Source organism: Bos indicus, chromosome 1, assembly GCF_029378745.1.
Source record: "Bos indicus isolate NIAB-ARS_2022 breed Sahiwal x Tharparkar chromosome 1, NIAB-ARS_B.indTharparkar_mat_pri_1.0, whole genome shotgun sequence".
Classification (NCBI taxonomy): Eukaryota; Metazoa; Chordata; class Mammalia; order Artiodactyla; family Bovidae; genus Bos; species Bos indicus.
The window spans coordinates 116,441,087-116,467,594 of NC_091760.1; the positions used below are offsets into that span (position 1 = coordinate 116,441,087).

At 38.2% G+C, this 26,508-nt stretch overlaps 2 pseudogenes; both read right to left on the reverse strand.

The window, feature by feature from the left end:
- Positions 1–9,268: 9,268 nt before the first annotated feature.
- Positions 9,269–25,946, reverse strand: LOC139182221 (arylacetamide deacetylase-like; annotated as a pseudogene).
- Positions 10,817–11,447, reverse strand: LOC139179762 (S-adenosylmethionine decarboxylase proenzyme pseudogene; annotated as a pseudogene).
- Positions 25,947–26,508: the final 562 nt, after the last annotated feature.

Sequence of the window (26,508 nt, forward strand, 5' to 3'; positions counted from 1 at the left end):
GACTGATGCTAAAGCTGTAACTCCAATATTTTGGCCACCTGATGTGAAGAATTGACTCATTGGAAAAAACTCTGATGATGGGAGGGATTGGGGGCAGGAGGAGAAGGGGACGACAGGGGATCAGATGGCTGAATGGCATCACCAACTCCATGGACATGAGTTTGAGTGAACTCCGGGAGTTGGTGATTGACAAGGAGGCCTGGCATGATGCAATTCATGGGGTCACAAAGAGTCAGACATGACAGAGCGACTGAACTGACTGACTGACTGACCTGAATTTAACTAGATATTCTTTCCTGACAATTGATCAAGGGGCCTTGTATACTGACCTATGGGGTCATCAGATCAGATCAGTCGCACAGTCGTGTCCGACTCTTGAGACCCCATGAATCGCAGCACGCCAGAGTCATCAGTACCACATAAACAGCTGCATTACAGTTCTTAATGCCCATAATCATTGTGGAGTATGCCCTTTCACTCTTTAGTTCTTAAAAACATCTGCTTTTCCTCCTCTGAAAATGACTAACTGAATTTCTTACCTGGTATGTGTTCTCTGCCTGGCAATTAACTCAGTGTTAAAACAAAAAGAAACAAATTTTCTTATAGTTGTTTTATTACTTGACAACAGGGAGAAGGCATTGGACAGGATGAAAGAGCAGGTTAAGACTCAGGGTGAAATGTTTAAAGATCAACTATTACACTTCTCTATCTGTCACTGTCTCTTTCTTCTTGCTTTGTTTAACAGTTTCTCCCTTAAAATACATACTTTAATTTTAAAGACATTCAGGTGAATTTAGTAATAGTATAAGTAATAAAATTTGTGAGAAATATCTTGCCTATCGAAGGCAAACCTTTCTCAGATTAAAACAGATACATGAAAACTAAACTTCTGCATTAACATGCTACTAATTAGAAATAAATTCTTGAAGAAAATGCATAACATTTTTCTTGGTGGAGGAACCAGTTTACATTCCTTCTAACATGGGATCGGGTTTCCCTTTTCTCAACATCTTCACCTTTCTCTCTTGGTTTTTTAAAAAATCACCATCCAAACTGGTGTGCGGTGATATCTCACTAATTGAATTGTTATTTCCCTGATGATTAGTCATATTGAGTACCTTTTCATGTACTTGGTGATCATTTTGATGGAAGAAATTTTCATATACTGTGATATGCGGAAGTCACCCTGGATTATACAAGGTTTGGCTTGAACTTTCTGCCAAATAGAACAATCTGTCTTATGGCCTGTCAAACATCCATCTGTTTTAACCAATTTAAAAAAAGAATGCAGTCACCAGATTGTTTAGGATGTCCAAATTTGAAGGTAGAGATAAATGCTCCCCTTCCTATTTCGCTAATGCTAGTACTACTGAACATGAGGTTTTCTTTACAAATGTTGTGCTGTCTTACTATGCACATGCTATTCTGTCTCTTTTGAAACCTTGAAGGAATGTAAGAGTCATGTTTGATGTCTGTTCTTTGTTTTGACAAGATATAAAACTGTGGTTCAGGCATCCGAAATGGGGCCGGGTGGCCATCATACATGTGGTTTTGGACATGTTCCTGCATCATTGAAAAGTTGAACTTTCTGAACTACATAAAATTAAAGGACAACATCGGTCATCCTCAGAACATCATCTGCTAGTGTTAGTGAACATAGATTGGGGTCTGCTTACCCAACACATAGCAAAGTCAATCAACTGACCCCGGATTGTGGTAAAGGAAAGTACAGCATTTATTGCATGGTGCCAGGCAAGGAGATCTCTACTCTTTCTCTTTCTATTGTTTTCCTCTATTTCTTTGCACTGATCACTGAGGAAGACTTTCTTATCTCTCCTTGCTATTCTTGGGAACTCTGCATTCAAATGGGTATATCGTTCCTTTTTTCCTTTATTTTTCACTTCTCTTCTTTTCAAAGCTATTTGTAAGGCCTCCTCAGAGAGCCATTTTGTTTTTTTGCATTTCCTTTTCTTGGAGATGGTCTTGATCCCTGTCTCCTGTACAATGTCACAAACCTCCAATCCATAGTTCATCAGGCACTCTATCAGATCTAGTCCCTTGAATCTATTTGTCACTTCTACTGTATAATGGTAAGGGATTTAATTTAGGTCATACCTGAATGGTCTAGTGGTTTTCCCTACTTTCTTCAATTTAAGCCTGAATTTTACAATAAGGAGTTCATGATCTGAGCCACAGTCAGCTCCCAGTCTTGTTTTCACTGACTCTATAGAGCTTCTCCATCTTTGGCTGCAAAGAATATAATCAATCTGGTTTCAGTGTTGATCATCTGATGAAGTCCATGTGTAGAGCCTTCTCTTTTGTTGTTGGAAGAGGGTGTTTGCTTTGACCAGTGAGTTCTCTTGGAAAAATTCTGTTGGCCTTTGCCCAGCTTCATTCTGTACTCCAAGGCCAGATTTGGTTGTTAGTCCAGGTGTTTCTTGACTTCCTACTTTTGCATTTCAGTCCCCTGTAATGAAAAGGACATCTTTTTTTTTGGGGGGGGGGGGGGGGTGTTAGTTCTAAAAGGTCTTATAGGTCTTCATATAACCATTCAATTTTTGCTTCTTCAGCATTACTGGCTGGGGCATAGACTTGGATTAGTGTGATATTGAATGGTTTGCCTTAAAAGATGCTTGCTCCTTGGAAGAAAAGTTATGACCAATCTAGATAGCATATTAAAAAGCAGAGACATTACTTGACCAACAAAGATCCATCTAGTCAAGGTTGTGATTTTTCCAGTAGTCATGTAAGGATATGAGAGTTGGACTATAAAGAAAGTTGAGTAAAGAAGAATTGATGCTTTTGAACTGTGTTGTTGGAGAAGACTCTTGAGAGTCCCTTGGACTGCAAGGAGATCAAACCATCCTAAATGAAATCAGCCCTGAATGTTCATTGGGCGGACTGATGTTGAAGTTGAAGCTCCAATACTCTGGTCACCTGATGCGAAGAACTGACTCATTTGAAAAGACCCTGATGCTGGGAAAGATTGAAGGTGGGAGGAAAAAGGGATGACAGAGGATGAGATGGTTGGATTTCATCACTGACACAATGGACATGAGTTTGAATAAGTCCCAGAAGTTGGTGATGGACAGAGAAGCCTGGTGTGCTACAGTCCATGGGGTCACAAAGAGTGGGACATGACTGAGTGACTGAACTGAACTGAAGCAAGGAGAATGAGCAGTCAGTGCTCAGAATACATGAAATCCCCAGTGACTTTCAGGGAAGGGTTTTTAAAGGCAACATTAGTGGTGGGTTGCAGGGTGCCTGATAAGACTTTGGATCTTTTTTCTGATTGGTTGCTGGCTAAAGGAGATACTTGGATCAACATCATCAACCTTATGGTACCAACCAGTCTGAGGTTTATGTACTTGTGGTTAACAGTTTCCTAGTGTTGGAGTCTGGTGTCTGTAAAAACAATTTAGGAGGAACTTTCCCGGGGTCCATGGTCTAAGACTCTGTGCTCCCAACGCTGGGCACCCAGGTTCAGTATAGTCAGGGAACTAGAGCTTATGTGCTGTTTCTTAACCCTGGTGCAATCAAATAAATACACACATATTTTTAAAAAAGCAACTTAGAAATGTGTTTCAGACAGGGTTATCATGTTCTGGGAGGCATGTTATCATGTTCTATATCCCTGCTGTATGGCTGATCTATTTTCTAAAGTGTTACTAGTTTCTGGCCCAATAGCTATTCTTAGTTGCTACATGTTCACGTTTTCCAAATCATTACCTTTTGAAAATTGGAGTATAATTGCTTTACAACATTGTGTTAATTTCTGTTGTAAAACTAAGTGAATCATCTATATGTATACATATATCCTCTCCCTCTTGAATTTCCCTACCACCCACCCTCATCTGACCCCTCTAGGACACTACAAGCTAAGTAGTGACCAAGCTAAGTTCCCTGTGCTATACAGGAGGTTCCCACAAGTGTATGTCAGTGCTATTCTCCCACTTTGTCTCACCCTTCCCTCCCTTCCTCTGTGTCCACGTGTGCATTCTCTATTCCTGCTCTGCTAACAAAGGTTTTCAAAGACCTTTATCAATATAATAGGCTTGGTAATAGATTGAACAGGATGATACAGTGTTGGTCTTGTGGGCTGGGGGGGAATTCACACATGAAAGGACTTTGTGCTGTGTTCTTTGTTGTGCATTTCTACCCCACCTGACAGAACTTTGCATTGATGCTTTCTCTTCTTCAGCAGAGAGCAGAGGAGTCATGATGGCAGTTGATAAAAATGAGGAGTTTTATTTACAAAGTCATTTACTGACTTTCATGTACCCTGATGCTTATGGAGCACAATTAAGAGTCTCTAATTGGAATAAAAATCTGTTCTTAACAAAGAAAGAAAGAAAAAGTAATAAAAAGTAAAAGAAAGTAATAAAGTATTGTATGCCATTATGGACTTCATCTCTGGAGTACAAAAATTAACCTTGCAGATTAAACAACCAGATAAACTGAATAAAGGGGAAAAAAAGCTTACAATCATATCAATTTTTGTAGCATCCATATTAGACAAAATTCAGCAATTATTTTCTTGTCCCAGTGAAACTTGAAGGAGAAGAGAATATACACAATGGTAAAAAGCAACTCCAAAGTACAGACCTAATATCAAACACTTAAATAGTAGACTTGATATCCAATAATTAAAATCTGAACACTGGAAAAAAAAAAAAAATATATCCTTTCTCGCCACTCTTTCTTTCCCTAACGTTATACTGGAGGTCCTCGGCAGTGCAATAAGACAAGAAAGATGTATAAAAAGTAAGCAGATTTTTAAGGATAATTATTCACAGATGGCAGGATTATCTACATAGAAAGTCATAAATATTTCATTGAGAAGTTTTAGAACTACTAAGCAAATTAAAACAACTTATTGAGATATAAGATCTATGTATATATATAAGCAATTGCGCTTCTATATTCCTGATATCAATAATAAGAAAATGAAAATTACAAATAAATTATTGCAATTTGTAATAGCCTTAAATACGAAATAAGAAGAAAAGAAGAAAGTGAAGTCGCTCAGTCGTGTCTGACACTTTGTGACCCCATGGATGGTAGCCTGTCAGGCTCCTCTGTCCACGGGATTTTCCAGGCAAGAATACTGGACTGTGTTGCTATTTCCTTCTCCAGAGGATCTTTCCAACACAGGGAATGAACCCCATTCTCCTGCACTGCAGGCTGACTCTTTACCATCTGAGCCACCAGGGAACCAGGGAATATGAAATCACTTCAGTTCAGTTCAGTCACTCAGTCGTGTACGACTCTTTGCGACCCCATGGATTACAGCATGTCAGGCCTCCATGTCCATCACCAACGCCCAGAGTTTACTCAAACTCATGCCCATTGAGTCAGAGATGCCATCCAACCATCTCATCCTCTGTTGTCCCCTTCTCTCCTGCCTTCAGTCTTTCCCAGCATCAGGGTCTTTTCAAATGAGTCAGTTCTTCGCATCAGGTGGCCAAAGTATTGGAGTTTCAGTTTCAGCATCAGTTCTTCCAATGAATATTCAGCACTGATTTCCTTTAGAATGGACTGGTTTGATCTCCTCACAGTCCAAGGGACTCTCAAAGGTCTTCTCCAACACCACAGTTCAAAAGTATCAATTCTTTGGTGGTCAGCTTTCTTTATAGTCCAGCTCTCACAGACTGCTGAAAAAGCTATAGCCTTGACTAGACAGATCTTTGTTGGTAAAGCAATGTCCCTGCTTTTTAATATGCCATCTAGATTGGTCATAACTTATCTTCCAAGGAGCAAGTGTCTTTTAATTTCATGGCTGCAGTTACCATCTGCAGTGATTTTGGAGCCCCCCAAAATAAAGTCTCTTTCTCTTTCCACTGTTTCCCATCTATTTGCCATGAAGTGATGGGACTGGATGCCATGATCTTAGTTTTCTGAATGTTGAGCTTTAAGTCAACTTTTCACTCTCCTTTTTCACTTTCATCAAGAGGCTCTTTAGTTATTCTTCGCTTTATGCCATATGGGTGGTGTCATCTGCATATCTGAGGTTATTGATATTTCTCCTGGCAATCTTGATTCCAGCTTGTGCTTCCTCCAGCCCAGTGTTTCTCATGATGTACTCTGCATAGAAGTTAAATAAGCAGGGTGACAATATACAGCCTTGAAATACTCTTTTTCCTATTTGGAACCAGTGTGTTGTTCCATGTCCAGTTCTAACTGTCACTTCATGAGCTGCATACAGATTTTTCAAGAGGCGGGTCAGGTGATCTGGTATTCCCATCTCTTTCAGAATTTTCCACAATTTGTTGTGATCCACACAGTCAAAGGCTTTGGAGTAGTCAATAAAGCAGAAATAGATGTTTTTCTGGAACTCTCTTGATTTTTCAATGATCCAATGAATGTTTGCAATTTGATCTCTAGTTCCTCTGCCTTTTCTAAAACCAGTTTTTGAACATCTAGAATTTCACGGTTCATGTACTGTTGAAGCCTGGCTTGGAGAATTTTGAGCATTACTTTACTAGCATGTGAGATGAGTGCAATTGTGTGGTAGTTTGAGCATTTTTTGGCATTGCCTTTCTTTGGGACTGGAATGAAAACTGACCTTTCCCAGTCCTGTGGCCAGTGCTGAGTGTTCCAAATTTGCTGGCATATTGAGTACAGCATTGTCACGGCATCATCTTTCAGGATTTTAAATAGATCAACCGGAATTCCATCACCTTCTCTAGCTTTGTTCGTAGAGATGCTTCTTAAGACCCACTTGTCTTCACAATCCAGGATGTCTGGCCTAGGTGAGTGATCATATCATTGTGATTATCTGGGTCAGTATCTTTTTTGTATAGTTCTTCTGTGTATTCTTGACACCTGTTCTCAATATCTTCTGCTTCTGGTATAATGTTCAAACTACCACACAATTACACTCATCTCACATGCTAGAACAGTAATGCTCAAAATCCTCCAAGCTAGGTTTCGACAGTACATGAACCAGGAACTTTCAGATGTTCAAGCTGGATTTAGAAAAGGCAGAGGAACCAGAGATCAAATTGCAAACATTCGTTGGATCATAGAGAAAGCAAGAGAGTTCCAGAAAAACATGTACTTCTGCTTTACTGAGTACACCAAAGCCTTTGACTGTGTGGACCACAAAAAACTGTGGAAAATTCTTCAAAAGGTGGGAATACCAGACCATCTTATCTGCCTCCTGAGAAATCTGTATGTAGGTCAAGAAGCAACATGAACATGGACATGGAACAACAGACTGGTTTCAAATTAGGGAAGGAGTATGTCAAGGCTGTATATAGTCACCTTGCTTATCTAACTTACATGAGAGTACATCATGTGCAATGCCAGGCCGGATGAAGCACAAGCTGGAATCAAGATTTCCGGGAAAAATATCAATAACCTCAGATATTCAGATGACATTATCCTCATGGCAGAAAGTGAACAATAACTAAAGAGCCTCTTGATGAAAGTGAAAGAGAGTGAAAAAGTTGGCTTAAAAGTCAACATTCAGAAAACTAAGATCATGGAATCTTTTCCCATCACTTCATGGCAAATAGATGGGGAAACAATGGAAACAGTGACAGACTTTTTTTGGACCCCAAAATCACTGCAGATGGTAACTGCAGCCATGAAATTAAAGGATACTTGCTCCTTGGAAGAAAAGTTATGACCAACCTAGACAGTATGTGAAAAAGCAGAGACATACTTGCCAAGAAAGGTCCATCTAGTCAAAGCTATGGTTTTTCTAGTAGTAATGGATATGAGATTTGGAGTATAAAGAAAGCTGAGTGCTGAGGAATTGATGCTTTTGAACTGTGGTGTTGGGGAAGACCCTTGAGTTCCTTGGACTGCAAGGAGATCCAGTCAGTGAAACGTAAAGGAAATCAGTCCTGAATATTCATTGGAAGGACCAATGCTGAAGCTCCAATACTTTGGCCGCCTGATGCAAAGAACTGACTCATTGGAAAAGACCCTGATGCTTGGAAAGAGTGAAGGCGGGAGAAGAAGGGGATGACAGAGGATAAGATAGTTGGATGGCATCACCAGCTCCATGGACATAAGTTTGAGTAAGCTCTGGCAGTTGGTGATGGACAGGGAAGCCTGGCATGTGGCAGTCCATGGGGGTCACAAAGAGTTGGACACGACTGAGTGACTGAGCTGAGGTAAAAATTTTAGAGAATATACATAAAAATAATACATAAATTATGCTTCTGGGCCACTGTTCTTGTCAGATTCATATCCATTCATTTATTTAGCAATGATTTTGCTTGTTTTATATAAACATCCTCAGCTAACTTTGCTGTTTTGGGCTCAATAGTTTTAGTGTACGAGCTTAGTTTCTTGGCAGCATGTGGAATCATCCAGGACCAGGGACGAACTCGTGTTCCCTGCATTGGCAGGCAGATTCTTAACCACTTGACCACCAGCGAAGGGAAATCCAATGACAGTGTTTGGGCTTCCCTGGTTGCTCAGGGTGAAGAATCTGCTTGACAATGTAGGAGATGGAGGTTCGATTCCTGGGTCAGGATGATCCCCTGGAGAAGGAAATGGCAACCCACTCCAGAATTTTTTGCCTTGGAAACCCCATGGTCAGAGGAGTCTGGCAGGCTACCATCCATGGGGTCACAAGAGTCAGACATGACTTAGTGACTAAACAGCAACATCAGCAACAACTTCATGCTAGCAATAAATGGATCTTCTCCAAGGACCTGAAATCATGCTGAGTAAATCCTTTGTAATAAACTAGCACATATTTCTTCTAGCTGAAATAACATTTATCAAGCAAGGAAAATGAAAGGAATGTAAGAAACCTAGCCTTTTAAAAATGATAAAAATAACAGACTGGAGAAGGAAATGGCAACCCACTCCAGTACTCTTGCCTGGAAAATTCCATGGACAGAGGAGCCTTGTAGGCTACAGTCCATGGGGTTGCAAAGAGTTGGACATGACTGAGCAACTTCACTTCATTTCCCTGGCAGTCCAGTGGATAACACTCCACAATTTTAATGCAGGGGATGCGTGTTCGATCCCTGGTTGGGACTAAGGGAACTAAATCCCCCATGCCATGTGGCACGGCCTAAAAAATAAAAGATAACAGAAAAAGAAAATAATATATTCTGAGAAACAAAAGTGAGTGAATCCACTCTGAGACTAATGTATAAAAACATTCATTGACAATAACAACAATTACATGCATGTGGATTTAGGAAGACTGATCTATAAAACACACATTCTTAATGTGAATTCTTTGCAGGCTTTTCCTACAACACTAGGGTTTACATTTTTTATATTGATCAGATTTTTACTACAGGTTTTCATGTAGCCAATTAATATACTGATTGATGCAGTGTAACCAACCTTAGTAAAAAGAAAAGAAAGTATTCCATGGAATGCACCCTCTATGTGGTTATGGACCACTTGAACTCCAGAATTCTGAAGTTGAGTAACATACATGAGGCCATAATCTCTTAAGACATCATATTGACAAGTGGTGACATAAGTAAGTCAGAGGTAGACCACACAACTGGTGGTTATCAGCTAGTGAAGGTGAAGTGTCACATCTAGAATCCCTGGATATTTTTTAGCCAGCTCTAAACTACCATGAATTGGAGTCTTATAAATGTGACCTTTCTTAAACGTCTCAGAGAGCAAAGAACTCCAATTAAATTTGAACAGATTGCTTGCTTCCAGAGGAATGAGTTGTTTGGAAAGCATTGCTTTCTTAACTGATCTATCTGTAGTAATATATTCACTCCAGAATCTGACCATGAATGATTTCGACAGAACTGGTTAAGGTGCGTTTTCTCAATATGATGGTAAATCGAAATGAAAATTCTGAAGAACAGGATATATTAAAGATCAAACCCTGAGTTTGATCTTGACATTTGGATCGTCTAAGAGCTGAAAAATACTAGGATATGTTGATTGTATAAGTCATTTTAATGGAAAAAAAACACAATGCAAAAAAGGCATTCTTAAATTTAAAAATCCTTAAATATATAACATATTTACACAGTTGGTAAAAGAATAAAAATATTAATATCAAGTAAATTTTAGTAGTAGATGCCCATAAACTAAATATAAACTTAAATTTTCAAAACAAAAATAATCAGTACTCTCCTCATAAACCTTGTTAAAGTATCTTTTATTATAATATGAATTGCATACTTATGTAACCTGCAGGTGTTTGATCCTCTTTTTCATTTTTAAGACTCTTTTAAGTATCTAAGTATGTCATCAAACATTGTGATGGGAAGGAGATAGCTCTCATACTGAAGAGATGTTTGATCTTGGAAGATTATAAACAGTGTGAAACTTTTAATTTTTAATTTTTTTCAGCACTGCTCTATCTTTTCTAGGTCTAGTCCTTATCTTTCCAACAACAGTAAAATTTTATCATTTTCTTCTAGGCTAATTTTCCTGCAATGTGCTTCTGAGCACATTGCGACAAAATGATTATTCTACCCGTCATAAGACATGTATCTAGTAACCCATGTTTTTTTCTTTTTTGTTGCACAGTAATGTTTGGATAAATTAAAATTTTCAGACTTTCATAAGGTTGTTTTTCCAAACACTACCAACTTTGTCTTGGACATGCCTGAAGTGCTGGCCTATTTAAGAGAAGGCAAACTGATTATCACACTGAAAAATAGTATCGCTCACTCATCATTCAGAGTACTGACCAGGACTTCAGATACAATTTGGTAGTGGTAGTGTGCATCCAATTTTCAAGAGAAAACTTAATAACTACCCAATAAGAATGATGTTTCTTCTAAGTGTTTTTGTTTACATACTTTTTTCAAAGTTAGGAAATTCTCTTCCATTCACCATTTCCTATTTGTTTTGTATTTATAGATGCTGAGTATTATCTGTAAACAGTTCACACTTATTAACATAACCATATGATTTCCTTCTTTAAATTGACTGCTGGGTCAAGCTCACTCATCAGAACTTCCAGGGTTTGATCTGGCTGATTGATGACCCAACTCTCTGGGAAATCCAAAGTGTACAAAGTACCAACAGTCAGAATTCATGTGTCCCATACAATATGCTGTTCCATTTGGGAAAACTGCATTTAAAAAGTCTATTTTTGCCTGGAAATTCCTGTGGGGTGTCCCCTTGGTGAGACAACTTCATGAAATTCTTATGAGAATAAAAGAAGCTTTAAATTAAGCTACATCCACTGTAATCCCTAGCAAATTTCAACAAGGGAATCAGTGCTTTCAGCCAGAGGATGGTACCATATGTCTTCAAAATGGAACGGTCTGTTAGCGACAAACATACTACTCTCACTGAGTACATAAGCTTCCTGCTTGTCAGTTTCTGTTACATGATTGAATATTGCAGTCTTCAAAAATATGACCCACTCTGATTTTGGTATTGTAAGAAGATCCCCAGATGCTTGGTTTGTGTTGGGCTGCTGCATGGAGAAGCAAACTTCCAGCAGTTTCTTGGTTTTCCTCCAAAAAATGTGCAGCTTCCATAACCGTGAGACTAGTGACCCACCAACAACCACAGAAAATCAACTACATTAAATCTCTTTTCCCACAGATGACGCCGCCACTGCAGATTGTTCCAGCTGTGTTAGTAAAGTTCAGGTTCGTTTTTGCCATAGCTTTATATTAACTTAAAAAAAAAAAAGGATTAATAAAAATTTCCTGGCTTTTTTTTTGGTGTGGGAACCCGAATATGAGCTTGTTGGGAATAGAGTCAGATACAGCTGTCTCTTGTAGTCCACTGTTTCCCCGTGAGAAAGAGCACAGCAAGTGTTAGCTAACATTGGACCATACTGGGAGAGCCCCTTCCTGTCTTTTTGGTCCTCCACCTGGGGTTAATGTTCTTCTGCCTGAAATCATCCTCTTTAAAATCCAAAGCGACAGTAGGCTGGGTAGTGAATTCTCTTTAATTTTCTTTGTAAATATATGTCCTCATTTTGTCCTCAGATTAGAAAGATATATTCCTATTAGTCTTTTCCTCCATATGCTTACATGTCTATTTTCATTTTGTATTTTCTTTTAATCTAGCTGTTCAGTATTACAATTTTTCTGGTCTGTCTTCCAATTTCTATATTGTATTGCAGTCAATATAATAACAAATATCTACATTGTAAAACCAAGAGTGAATGATGAACTTTGGATGATGATAATGTGTAAATATAAGTTCGTCAACTGAAACAAATGAATCACTCTGGGTGGAGATGTTGATAAGGAAGGTGGCTATGTATGTGTGGCAGAGGGTAGTTTGGAAATTTTTGTCTTCTTCTCAATTTTGCCATGAATCTAAAACCGCTCTACAAGTAATCTTAAAGTCTGTATTAAATGCTTAACTTTGAAGGTTAATATTTTTGTATATTTAAGTTTTATTTCTTTATTTTTTGAATAATCCACAATTTACAGCTTCTTCCATGAACATATTTCTAAGTTTTATAATATATTTTTATTTCTACTAAACAGATTCTACTAAGACATTTTTTCTAAGGATAATGATATCTGAATCTGGGTGATTTTTTCCCCCTGTAACTAGTTCTTACTTTCATCTTTGTCTATATACCTGCTTACCTTCAGCTTTCTATTGATTATTGAAATGAAAAATTAATTTTTGGAGTAAATTGAGACCTAGGATCAGGTTGCCTTCTCTCAGTGATGACCTATATTTGCTTCTAGTAAGATACATACACATATTATAGTATATTATAATATATAATATTCTGAATATATATTATGAATATACTCAGATTAAATAAAATACTTTGATTTCCTAATTATAGTTATTGCTGTAATTTATTGATTTTCTTTCTTAAAAATGCTTATATACTATACAGGAAATTATATCAGCATTTTGCAAAAGTATTAAAGTATAAAATTGTTCACCTCAGTGTTCCTCAAAATAAGTAAAGGAAAAAATACTGACATTGTATTTATAATTTAGAAGTAAGAATCAAAAATTTTAATAAAAGATAAAAGAAAACCTATTAAGTGAAAATGCTGGGCATCTTACCTGCTGGGTCACTCTTGCAGCTAAATTCCCTCTAGTACTGTCTCCAGAGATACCAATTCTTCCAGGATTTACACATCTTTCAAGAATTTGGGGGGTGTAAAAAGCATTTCAATGCGATGTACACATCTTCAAACTGAACTGGAAAATGGCACTTTGGGGTTGGTCTGTAGCTGTAGACAGAAAAACAATCACTGATTTATTTACCATTAAAAATTTTTAATTTAATTTTTATTTTCTATTGGGGTGCTCCAGGTGGTGCTAGTAGTAAAGGACCTGTCTGCCAATGCAGGAGACATAAGACACACAGGTTTGATCCCTGGGTCAGGAAGATCCCCAGAGAAGGGCAAGGCAACCCACTCAAGTATTCTTGCCTGGAGAATCACATGGACAGAGGAACCTGGCTACAGTCCTTGGGGTCACAAAGACTCAGACATGACTAAAGTGACTTAGCACGCACATAGTTGATTTACGTATTAGTTTCAAGTGTATAGTAAAGTGGTTCAGTTGTACATATGTCCATTCTTTTTCAGATAATTTTGCCACATAGGTTATTACAAAAGAATATATAGAATATTGAGTAGAGTTCCCTGTACTATAACCATTGATTCTTAGTCATATACTAAACTAAGGCAGGCACTTCTGATCCACAATCAAAAGTAAAATTTTGTTTTTATCAACAGCATATTTGTTGAAAAATGTATTTTTCCTAATCATAAAATGTGACTGGCAATCTCTGAATATCATTTTTATAATAAAAATTTAGAGTTTGATCAATTTGGTTCAATTTTGGGGGAAAACTTTCTAGCTGCTATCTTTTGCTGCTGCTGCTGCTTCTAAGTCACTTCAGTTGTGTCCAACTCTGTGCGACCCCATAGATGGCAGCCCACCAGGCTCCCCTGTCCCTGGGATTCTCCAGGCAAGAATACTGGAGTGGGTTGCCATTTCCTTCTCCAGTGAATGAAAGTGAAAAGTGAAAGTGAAGTTGCTCAGGCGTGTCTGACTCTTCATGACCCCATGGACTGCAGCCTACCAGGCTCCTCTGTCCGTGGGATTTTCCAGGCAAGAGTACTGGAGTGGGTTGCCATTTCCTTCTCCATCTTTTGCTAGCAACAAATATTTACAGAATGACTAGTTTTGGTAATTCCCATACTATTTCTTAAAAAATCAGTCATTATTATTACTTGTTTCTCCACAGTTATTTTTCCAACTTTATAAAATTATTCAAATTTTACATAATCTTAATTGCATTAGTCCATTAGTTCTTTATTTTCTAAGCTTTAAGTAGCTTCTCACAGAGAGTATATTCTATAGAAAATTTAAACCTTTTTCTTACTCTTTCTAAAGAGTGCTCTAAAAAGGACTTTAAGATAGGTTGTGTCTTACCTTTCATAGTTAACATGGTAATAGTTGCTTTATTCAATGGATTACTATCTTCTAGCCACCATTCCAAGCACTGTAACAGGTATTATAACATTTAATCCCCATATAAATGATGAATTTTGCAAATTAGTAATATTTAGAGTTCTCATCCTTTAAAATATCACACAGTTACCAATTTGCAGACTCTACATTCAATCCCAGTCCTCTGGCCCCAAAGTCCACTTCCTTAGTACCCTACTAATTATAGGGGAAAAAACCAGAGCCAGTAGTTAAGTTCCTGTTATTCTGCAGCCTTGAACAACTTTTTAACTTTCTGGTGTTTGTTCCTTTTTGAAATATGTGTATGTCTTTTTTCTCCAATGCTGGACTGGACGGCCTCTGGCATTAGGTTTCTCTATTTATAGTCAGTCTCATCAGGGGCATGGATTAATTTTTGCCATAAAAGACACTCTATATAGCTGACTGTATGTTGATATGTAAGGCACGGGGCCTAAAATCAAATGAACACAGCTCTGACTTGGTTGATGTGACAACTGTATCAATCTGTCTGCTGTCCATCTTGACAGAAGGTCATAGGTATAATAATCTGAAATAAAAGAAAATATAATGGATTACTAATAACAACTGAAAAATGGTACTGTTAAGAATAAAGTTTACTGGCAATGTTGTAAATTTCTTCCCTTTATTGTGAAATACTAACAAAAGGAAAAAAAAAAAAAAAAAACTAACCCTAGTTTCATGTTGATCAATGCACATATTCACATCTCAATAGAATGTGAATCATTCTCTTTGGTGATCCTTTCATTTGCCCCTAATCAGCTTTCTTTTCCATTTGAGAAATTTTTCAATTGCCTAGTCCAAATTAGCTTTGTTTACCTGCCTTTAATGCAACTGACATGTAGTTAGAGGCTGGGAATGCAAATATGTAGAGATATGTTCTCTGACTTTAAGGTGCTCACATCAATGAGGTATACAGGCACAGATACAGGTCAACAACAAAATTACAAAAGAAAATAAAATAGTGTGAGTGGGCAGCAGTGTTGAGATATAGGGGAGAAATCTCTCATTAAACCTCCCAAGGGTTCTGGGTAGAATTTAGAAAGGATTTTAGTAGACTAGAGACTACAAATTTGTATAAATATTTTCTATGAGAATGTGTGTGTGTGTCTCGGGAATTAGCACTCATATAAAGTACAAATCTAGCAAAATAGTTTGAGGAACAAAGCTTTCAGCATTTGGGCCCACTTGAAAGACAAATTAGCCATGGTAAAAAATTTTTACTTTAGAAACACACTATATCAACAGCAGTTAATAATACTGCCTATTCATTGTAATCTTTTAGTTGCTGCTAAGTCGCTTCAGTCGTGTCCGACTCTGTGCGACCCCATCGAGGGCAGCCCACCAGGCTCCCCACCCCTGGGATTCTCCAGGCAAGATCACTGGAGTGGGTTGCCATTTCCTTCTCCAATGCATGAAAGTGAAAAGTGAAAGCGAAGTCGCTCAGTCGTGTCCGACTCCTAGCGACCCCATGGACCGCAGCCTATTGGGCTCCTCCGTCCATGGGATTCTCCAGGCAAGAGCCCTGGAGTGGGGTGCCATTGCCTTCAGCACTTCCTTAATTACTTTTCATACAATCAACTCCACATACCTACAACTAACTTACAACCTCTCCACTGAAGTCTTCTTCCCTCTCCTAGGAAGACTTGTTCCTCCTTTTGTGTGCTGGCAGAGCTTTGCCCTCAGATCTCTTTCACTATTCATTTATCATAGCATCATTATATAATTTCTGCCCTCATGCAATCAATAAAATTGTCCATGAGGCATTCTTTAACTTTTCAGGACGCCTTTAGCATTAGGTATTGACAACTCCATCCTCTTTCCTGGTATTCTCTTGTTTCTAGGTTTCTCTTGTATCTCTGACCATTTTTAGTCCTACAGTGTGGCTGTCATCTCTTCTTTCACCATTTGAAAATATTAATAGTTTCATGCCAACACTCCCTAAGTCACGCAACCTAGAACACTGGCAATCAAGCTCGCTTCAGACCTAGGGAACTGGGGCACTGCTCAGGGTTCCAACATTAGAAGGACTGTTTGGATTTCTTTGGTAACTGCTCCACCACAGGGTATAGACCCAGCAGGGCACAGTGGCATGTCTTTCCTTTGCAAACCACACTCTCAGTACCTTGGACCTTGGGCCTGGAATAGAATTTTGCTCAATAGTACCCCACTCCAGTACTCTTGCCTGGAAAATCCCATGGACGGAGGGCCTGGTGGGCTGTAGTCCATGGGGTCGCTAAGAGTCAGACACGACTGAGCAACTTCACTTTCACTTTTAATCCACAGTCCTATCCATTGTGATATCCTTCCTTAAAAAAAATTTCCTAAAAGTCTTTTTAACATAAAAACAAAACTACTTTTCTGAATACATTTTGATTTGGGAAAGGGATAGAAATGTTGCTGAGGGAAAAATAAGAAAGAAAACATAACTCATTATTTAGTTGTATGCTCTTAAGCAGGAGATGATTTCAAGAAAGCAGACTATACTTTAACATTTAATTTAAAAAACTGAACATTTTTTGACCTCTATATGGTGCCACTGGGAAAGCATACTTGAAGTATAATCATTTGAGTCTTGAAAGATAAATAAGATATTTGCAGCAATATGTTAGTAAGCTCAAAAGACAAAGAAATGATTTTATTTTCTAAGGAGCTTCATCTTCATTCTGGAAAATTCATAAGTTCTGTTAGTGAGTGGTAGGATCAGAAACTCTCATAATTTTTGTAACAGAAATGTTTTAAAATCCAAATGTTAATAAACATTTATTTAGAATGAGATTTCAAAAACTCCATTAATTCATGTTGCTTGAATGAAATGAGTCTCAGAAGCAGAAACACGATATTTAACTTATAGATCATAGTATGAGAGTAATAATTTATATTATATGAAGTGAATCTTCCAAAACATCACCCTTATCATTACTACCCAAACAGCAACTACCACCATGGATAAAAAACAATCCCCTTCTTAATGATTTTGGCTTCCATTAGCATACATATATATGGACAGGAATGTTGTTAAATGTTGTATCTTTCACAGTTACATTTTCATCTGATATTGGTGAAATGCTTTGAAAGCCTGAAAAGAATGCCATGAATCCATAAATTGGTTTAGCCCCAGTATTTCAGCACACAGGGCCTAAAATAAAACAGACACACACATCTATTCTAAATGCAAAAGCTGTTTTTGATCCAAGAGTGCACATTAATATTCAATATGACACCAAAAGTTTTAGTTGCAATCTTTCAGAAAATCTGTCGTGATACCACCAGAAGATATACAAACCCAGATGCTTTATTACCATATGATGATTTCCCATAAGTGACAGTAATTCTTTACTTATACAGTCATCCAATAGGAGTATTAATATGAAATATATAATTTTGTATTAAATACAGTCAATGACCAGGAGAACTAAGCAAACATTATTCTCAGAGCCAAAAGAAAGACTTAAGTTATAAAAGGACATCCTTTTTAATATGTTGTCTAGGTTGGTCATACCTTTCCTTCCAAGGAGGAAGCATCTTTTAATTTCATGGCTGCAGTCACCATCTGCAGTGATTTTGGAGCCCAGAAAAGTAAAGTCTCCCACTGTTACAACTGTTTTCCCATCTATTTGCCATGAAGTGATGGGAACAGATGCCATGATCTTAGTTTTCTGAATGTTGAGCTTTAAGCCAAGTTTTTCACTCTTCTCTTTCACTTTCATCAAGAGGCTCTTTAGTTATTGTTCACTTTCTGCCATAAGGGTGGTGTCATCTGCATATCTGAGGTTATTGATATTTCTCCCGGCAATCTTGATTCCAGCTTGTGCTTCATTCAGCCCAGCGTTTCTCATGATGTACTCTGCATAGAAGTTAAATAAGCAGGGTGACAATACACAGCCTTGACATACTCCTTTTCCTATTAGGAACCAGTCTATTGTTCCATGTCCAGTTCTAACTGTTGCTTCCTGACCTGCATACAGGTTTCTCAAGAGGCAGGTCAGGTGGTCTGGTATTCCCATCTCTTTCAGAATTTTCCACAGTTTCTAGTGATCCACACAGTCAAAGGCTTTGGCATAGTCAATAAAGCAGAAATAGATGTTTTTCTGGAACTCTCTTGCTTTTTCCATGATCCAGCAGATGTTGGCAATTTGATCTCTGGTCCCTTTGCTTTTTCTAAAGCCTGCTTGAACATCTGGAAGTTCATGGTCCATGTATTGCTGAAGCCTGGCTTGGAGAATTTTGAGCATTACTTTACTAGCATGTGAGATGAGTGCAATTGTGCAGTAGTTTGATGATGAGTGCAAATCTTTGGCATTGCCTTTCTTTGGGATTGGAATGAAAACTGACCTTTTCCAGTCCTGTGGCCACTGCTGAGTTTTCCAAATTGGCTGGCATATTGAGTGCAGCACTTTCACAGCATCATCTTTCAGGATTTGGAATAGCTCCACTGGAATTCCATCACCTCCACTAGCTTTGTTCATAGTGATGCTTTCTAAGGCTCACTTGACTTCACATTCCAGGATGTCTGGCTCTAGGTGAGTGATCACACCATCATGATTATCTGGGTTGTGAAGCTCTTTTTTGTACAGTTCTTCTGTGTATTCTTGTCACCTCTTCTTAATATCTTCTACTTCTGTTAGGTCCACACCATTTCTGTCCTTTATCGAGCCCATCTTTGCATGAAATGTTCTGTTAGTATCTCTAATTTTCTTGAAGAGGTCTCTAATCTTTCCTATGACAAACCTAGAGTCTGTATCATTTAGCTGTACAGCAGAAACTAACACAACATTGTCAAGCAATTGCACCCCAATAAAAACAAAACAACAAAAGGTGTTTCTAGTTCCTTGGCCCAATGACTATTCTTTCTTGCTATATGTTCACAGTTTCCTAATTATTAATTTTGAGGGAGATGTTTGACACTCAGGTGAGGTCTGAAGCAAAGGCTTATACTTTAAGAGAGAGGGAACACACGGAGTTGGATAGCTGAGATGGCCCGAAAAGATTCTACTCGCTTTCATTAGCAGCTGCCAGCTTCAACCCTATGATCTCAAGGTCTCCACTTGTAATTATGCAACCATTTCAGACTCAATTCAGTTCTTGCTTAACAAGCACCCTTACTTCTTGACAGCCTCCAATCCTAATTCTTGACAAAGAATTTTGTAACTTTGTGGTATTTCCTATACAAGTCTCTCCCATTTTATACTGTGGTGGAGCATAATTCAAGTGCTTCTCAAAATACAGATTTGAGATATAGCTTTTCCAAGCTATATTCTCAGTTTGGCTCAAGTAAAACTCTTTTCTATTCCTATTGTAGATTGTTGATTATTTCCATTAACAATTTTTATGCTCCCTTTGAAAAATGTCTAATCAAATACTTTTCTTTCAAAAGAAAGCTTTTTTTTATTGAGTTGCATGAGTTATTTGTGTATTTTGGATATTAACTCTTTATTGGAGAGTCATCTGCAAATATTTTCTCCCATTTCACAGGTTGCCTTTTCATTTTGTTGATGGTTTCCTTTGTTGTGCAGAAACTTTTTAGTTTGATGTAGTCTCACTTTTATTGTTATTATTATTATTGCTGCACTTATTTAGGTGTCAAATCCAAAAAATCATTGCCAAGACCAATGTTAGGATATCTGTATAACCATATTTATTGCAGCATTATTTATAGTAGGCAAGTATGGACATGACTGTTACCAAGAAAGGATTTGCTGCCCAACCTGCATAGAAACCAATACTATGGTAATGGCTTCTGAGAAAAGAAAAAGCTCTATTGTCAGGTTGAAGGGCAAGGACATAGGCGGGCTTCAAATCTGTCTGCACAATTCAGGGTTCAGGGCAAAATTTAAAAGGCCAGAGGGAACAAGCTTATATGCACAAATGCTTATGGGGCAGGTTTTGATTAGGTTTTAGAATGTGACCATTTATGGTAAGGATGGTAAAGGGGCTTCAGCACTGAATCTTTTTGGAAAATGGACTCTTTGCTTCTGAAAGGATTCTAACATTCAGGTTCCAGTCACATCCCAGTTCTTTGATTTGGGTGGGTGTGTGTGTGTGTGTGTGTGTGTGTGTGTGTGTGTAGGTGGGGGGGAGTCAGGGGATTTTAGTTACAGTTGTTGTTGTTGCTGCTGCTGCTGCTAAGTCGCTTCAGTTGTGTCCGACTCTGTGCGACCCCATAGACGGCAGCCCACCAGGCTCCCCTGTCCCTGGGATTCTCCAGGCAAGAATACTGGAGTGGGTTGCCATTTCCTTCTCCAATGTATGAAAGTGAAAAGTGAAAGTGAAGTACTCGGTCGTGTCCGACTCTTCACGACGCCATGGACTGCAGCCTACCAGGCTCCTCTGTCCATGGGATTTTCCAGGCAAGAGTACTGGAGTGTGGTGCCGTCGCCTTGAGGTAAAAAATTTCTCTATTGTGCATATTTTGGCTGCATGACTTGTAGTTCTGTTGTCTTTAGGAAACAACAGAGTATTTTGGTAGAAACAGGATAAAGATAACTTGGGCTGCTTTTTTTGTTACACAACCTCAGTTCAGTTCAGTGGCTCAGTCGTCTCTGACTCTTTGTGACCCCAGGGACTGCAGCACGCCAGGCTTCCTTTTCCATCACCAACTCAAACTCATGTCCATTGAGTTAGTGATGCCAACAAACCATCTCATCCTCTGTCGTTCACTTCTTCTCCTGCCTTCAATCTTTCCCAGCATCAGGGTCTTTTCCAATGAGTCAGTTCTTCCAATCAGGTGGCAAAAGTATTGGAGTTTCAGCTTTAGCATCAGTCCTTCCAGTAAATATTCAGCACTGATTTCCTTTAGGTTTGAACTCCTTGCAGTCCAAGGGACTCTCAAGAGTCTTCAACATGAAAGTTTAAAGCATCAATTCTTCAACGTCAATTTTCTTTATGGTCCAACACTCACATCCATACATGACTACTGAAAAAACCATAGCTTTGACTACCTTTGTCGGTAAAGTAATGTCTCTGCTTTTTAATATGCTGTCTATGTTTATCATAGCTTTTCTTCTAAGGAGCAAGTGTCTTTTAATTTCATGGCTGCAGTCACCATCTGCAGTGATTTTGGAGCCTCTGAAAATAAAGTCTGTCACTGTTTCCATTGTTTCCCCATCAATTTGCCATTAAGTGATGGGACCTGATACTATGATTTTAGTTTCTTGTTCTTTTTAAAATTAATTTATTTATTTTAATTGGGGGCATTACTTTACAACATTGTAGTGATTTTTGCCATTCATTGACATGAATGTGCCATGGGTGTACATGTGTCCCCCATCATGAACCCCCTTCCCACCTCCCTCCCCATCCTATCCCTCAGGCTTGTCCCAGAGCACTGGCTTTGAGTGCCATGTTTCATGCATTGAACTTGGACTGGTGATCTGTTTCATATATGGTAATATACATGTTTCAATGTTATTCTCTCAAATCATCCCACCCTCGCCTTTTCCCAAAGAGTCCAAAAGTCTGTTCTTTATATCTGTGTCTCTTTTGCTGTCTCGCATATAGGGTCATCGTTACCATCTTTATAAATTCCATATGTATGCATTAATATACTGTATTGGTGTTTCTCTTTCTGACTTACTTCACTCTGTATAACAGGCTCCAGTTTCATCCATCTCATTAGAACTGATTCAAATGTGTTCTTTTTAATAGCTGAGTAATATTCCATCGTGTATATGTACCACAGCTTTCTTATTGATTTGTCTGCCAATGAACATCTAGGTTGCTTCCATGTCCTAGCTATTGTAAACAGTGCTGCGATGAACACTGGGGTACATGTGTCTCTTTCAGTTCTGGTTTCCTCAATGGGATTGACAGCAGTGGGATTGCTGGTTTGTATGGCAGTTCTATTTCAAGTTTTTAAAGGAATTTCCATACTGGTCTCCTCAATGGCTATACTAGTTTTCATTTCCACCAACAGTGTAGGAGGGTTCCCTTTTCTCCACACTCTCTCTAGCATTTATTGTTTGTAGACTTTTTGATGGTAGCCATTCTGACCAGTTAAGAAGACTCTTGAGAGTCCCTTGGACTGCAAGGAGATCCAACCAGTCTATCCTAAAGGAGAACAGTCCTGGGTGTTCATTGGAAGAACTGATTCTGAAGCTGAAATGCCAATACTTTGGCCACCTGGTGTGAAGAGCTGACTCATTTGAAAAGACCCTGATGATGGGAAAGGTTGAGGGCAGGAGGAGAAGGGGACGGCAGAGGATGAGATTGCTGGATGGCATCACTGACTCGATGGACATGAGTTTGGGTAGACTGCAGGAGTTGGTGATGGACAGGGAGGCCTGGCATGCTGTGGTTCATGGGGTTGCAAAGAATCAGACACGACTGAGCGACTGAACTGAACTGAACTGATTCTGAACGGTGTGAGATGGTACCTCATTGTGGTTTTGATTTGTGTTTTGCCAATAATGAGTGATGTTGAGCATCTTTTCTTGTGTTTGTTAGCTATCCATATGTCTTCTTTGGAGAAATGTCTGTTTAGTTCTTTGGCCCATTTTTTTTTTTAATTGGGTCATTTATTTTTCTGGTATTGAACTGCATAAGCTTCTTGTATATTTTGGAAATTAATTATTTGTCAGTTTCTTCATTTGCTATTATTTTCTCCCATTCTGAAGGCTGTCTTTTCACCTTGTTTATAGTTTCCTTCATTATGCAAAAGCATATAAGTTTAATTAGGTTCCATTAGTTTATTTTTGCTTTTACAGGTGGTTGACCAGTTTTCCCAGCACCACTTGTTAAAGAAATTGTCTTTTCTCCATTGTGTATTTTTGCCTCCTTTGTCAAAGATAAGGGGTCCATAGGTGCATGGATTTATCTATGGGCTTTCTATTTTGTTCCATTGATCTATATTTCTGTCTTTGTGCCAGTACCATACTGTCTTGATGACTGTAGCTTTGCAATACAGTCTGAAGTCAGGCAGGTTGAATCCTCCAGTTTCATTCTTCTTTCTCAAGATTGCTTTGACCATTTGAGGTTTTTTGTATTTCCATACTAATTGTGAAATTATTTGTTCTAGTTCTGTGAAAAATACCGATGGTAGCTTGATAAAGATTGCATTGAATCTATAGATTGCTTTGGGTAGTGTGCTCATTTTCACTATATTGATTCTTCTGGCCCATGAAAATGGTATATTTATCCATCTATTTGTGTCATCTTTGATTTCTTTTGCCAGTGTTTGATAGTTTTCTATGTACAGGTCTTTTGTTTCTTTAGGTAGATTTATTTCTAAATATTTTATTCTTTTCATCACAATGGTGAATGGAATTGTCTCCTTAATTTCTCTTTCCTCTTTCTCATTGTTAGTGTACAGGAACACAAGGGATATCTGTATATTAATTTTATATCCTGAAACTTTACTATATTCATTGATTAGCTCTAGTAATTTTCTGGTGGTGTCTTTAGGGTTTTCTATGTAGAGGATCATGTCATCTGCACACAGTGAGCATATTACTTCTTTTCCAATCTGGATTCCTTTTATTTCTTTTTCTTCTCTGATTGCTGTGGCCAAAACTTCCAAAACTATGTTGAATAGTAGTGGTGAGAGTGGGCACCCTTGTCTTGTTCCTGATTTTAAGGGAAATGCTTTCAATTTTTCAACATTGAAGATAATGTTTGCTGTCATTTTATCATATATGGTTTTCATTATATTGAGATACTCCCTCTATGCCAGCTTTCTGTTTTTTTGTTTTTGTTTTTTAATCATAAATGGATGCTGAATTTTGCCAAAGGCTTTCCCTGCATCTGTTGAGATAATCATCTGGCTTTTATCTTTTAATTTGTTAATGTGGTGTATCACATTGATTGATTTGTGAATATTGAAGAATCCTTACATCCTTGGGATGAAACCCACTTGGTCATGAAGTATGATCTTTTTTAATATGTTGTTGGATTCTGTCTGCTAGAATTTTGTTGAGGATTTTTGTATCTAAGTTATTCAGTGATATTGGCCTGTAGTTTTCTTTTTTTGTGGCATCTTTGTCTGGTTTTGATATTAGGGATTTTTGAATGTTGAGTTTTAAACCAGCTTTTGCACTCTCCTCTTTCACTTTCATCGAGAGGCTCTTCAGTTCCTCTTCACTTTCTGCCATAAGATGATGTATTCTGCATATCTGAGGTTATTGGTATTTCCTCCGGCAATCTTGATTCCAGCTTGTACTTTATCCAGCCTGGCATTTTGCATGATGTACTCTGCATATAAGTTAAATAAGCAGGGTGACAATATACAGCCTTTATATACTCCTTTCCCAATTTGGACCAGTCTGTTGTTCCATGTCTGGTTCTAACTGTTGCTTCTCGACCTGCATACAGATTTCTCAGGAGGCAAGTAAGCTGGTCTGGTAGACCCATCTCTTGAAGAATTTTCCACAGTTTGTTGTCCAAACAGTCAAAGGCTTTGGCATAGTCAATAAAGCAGAAGTAGATATTTTTCTGGAACTCTCTTGCTTTTCTATGATCCAGCAGATAGCAGCAATTTGATCTCTGGTTCCTCTTCCTTTTCTAAATCCAGCTTGAACATCTGGAAGATCTCAGTTCACATACTGTTGAAGCCACACTTGGAGAATTTTGAGCATTACTTTGCCAGTGTGTGAGATGACGGAAATGGAGGGGTAGTTTTTACATTCTTTGGCATTGTCTTTCTTAGGAATTGGAATTAAAACTGACATTTTCCAGTCCTGTGGCCACTGTGGAGTTTTCCAAATTTGCTGGCAATTTTGTTGCAACACTTTCACAGCATCATCTTTTAGGATTTGAAATACCTCAACTGGAATTCCCCCACTTCCACTAGCTTTGTTCATAGCTATGCTTCCAAAGGCCCATTTGACTTTGCATTCCAGGATGTCAGGCTCTAGGTGAGTAATCACACCATCCTGGTTATCTGGGTCATGAAGATCTTTTTTGTATAGTTTTTCTGTGTATTCTTGCCACCTCTTCTTAATATCTTCTGCTTCTGTTAGGTCCATAATATTTCTGTCCTTTATTGTGCCCATCTTTGCATGAAATGTTCCCTTGTTATCTCTACTATTCTTGAAGAGATCTCTAATGTTTCCCAGTTTAATGTTTCCCTCTATTTCTTTGCATTGATCACTTAGAAGGCTTTCTTATCTCTCCTTCCTATTCTTTGGAACTCTGCATTCAGATGGGTATATCTTTCCTTTCTCCTTTGCCTTTAGCTCCCTTTCTTTTCTCAGCTATTTGTAAGGCCTCCTCAGACAATCATTTTGCCTTTTTGCACTTCTTTTTCTTAGGATGGTTTTTATCACTGCCTTCTGCATCATGTCATGAACCTCCAGCCATAGTTCTTCTGGAACTTTGTCTATCAAATCTAATCCCTTGGATCTATTTGTTACTTCCACTGTATAATCCTAAGAGATTTGTTTTAGGTCATACCTGAATTGTCTAGTGGTATTCCCTACTTTCTTTAATTTAAGTTGAATTTTGCAATAAGGAGTTCATGATCTGAATCATAGAAAACTAACCAAATTCATCACATAGACAACATCCCTGTCTAACTCAATGAAGCTATGAACCATGTGTGTAGGGCCAACCATGATGGGTGGGTCATAGTGAAGAGTTTTGACAAAATGTGGTCTACTGGAGAAGATAATGGCAAACCACTTCAGTATGCTTGCTTTGAGAAGAAGAAACAGAATGAAAAGAGAAAACAATACAACACTGAAAGATAAACTCCCCAGGTCAGTAGGTGCCCAATACATTACTGGAGAAGAGTGGAGAAGTAACTCCAGAAAGAATGAAGAGATGGAGCCAAAGTGAAAACAATGCCCAGTTGTCGATGTGACTGATGACAGAAGTAAAGTCCAATGCTGTAAAAAAACAATATTGCATAGGAAAGGGGAATGTTAGGTCCATGAATCAAGGTAAATTGCAAGTGGTCAAACAGGAGATGGCAAGAGTGAACATAGACATTTTAGGAATCAGTGAACTAAAATGGGCTGGGATGTGTGAATTTAATTCAGATGACCACTATATGTACTACTGTTGGCAAGAATCCCTTAGAAGAAATGGAGTATCCCTCGTATTCAACAAAAGAGTCTGAAATGCAGTACTTGGGTGCAATCTCAAAAATGACAGAATGATCTCTGTTCATTTCCA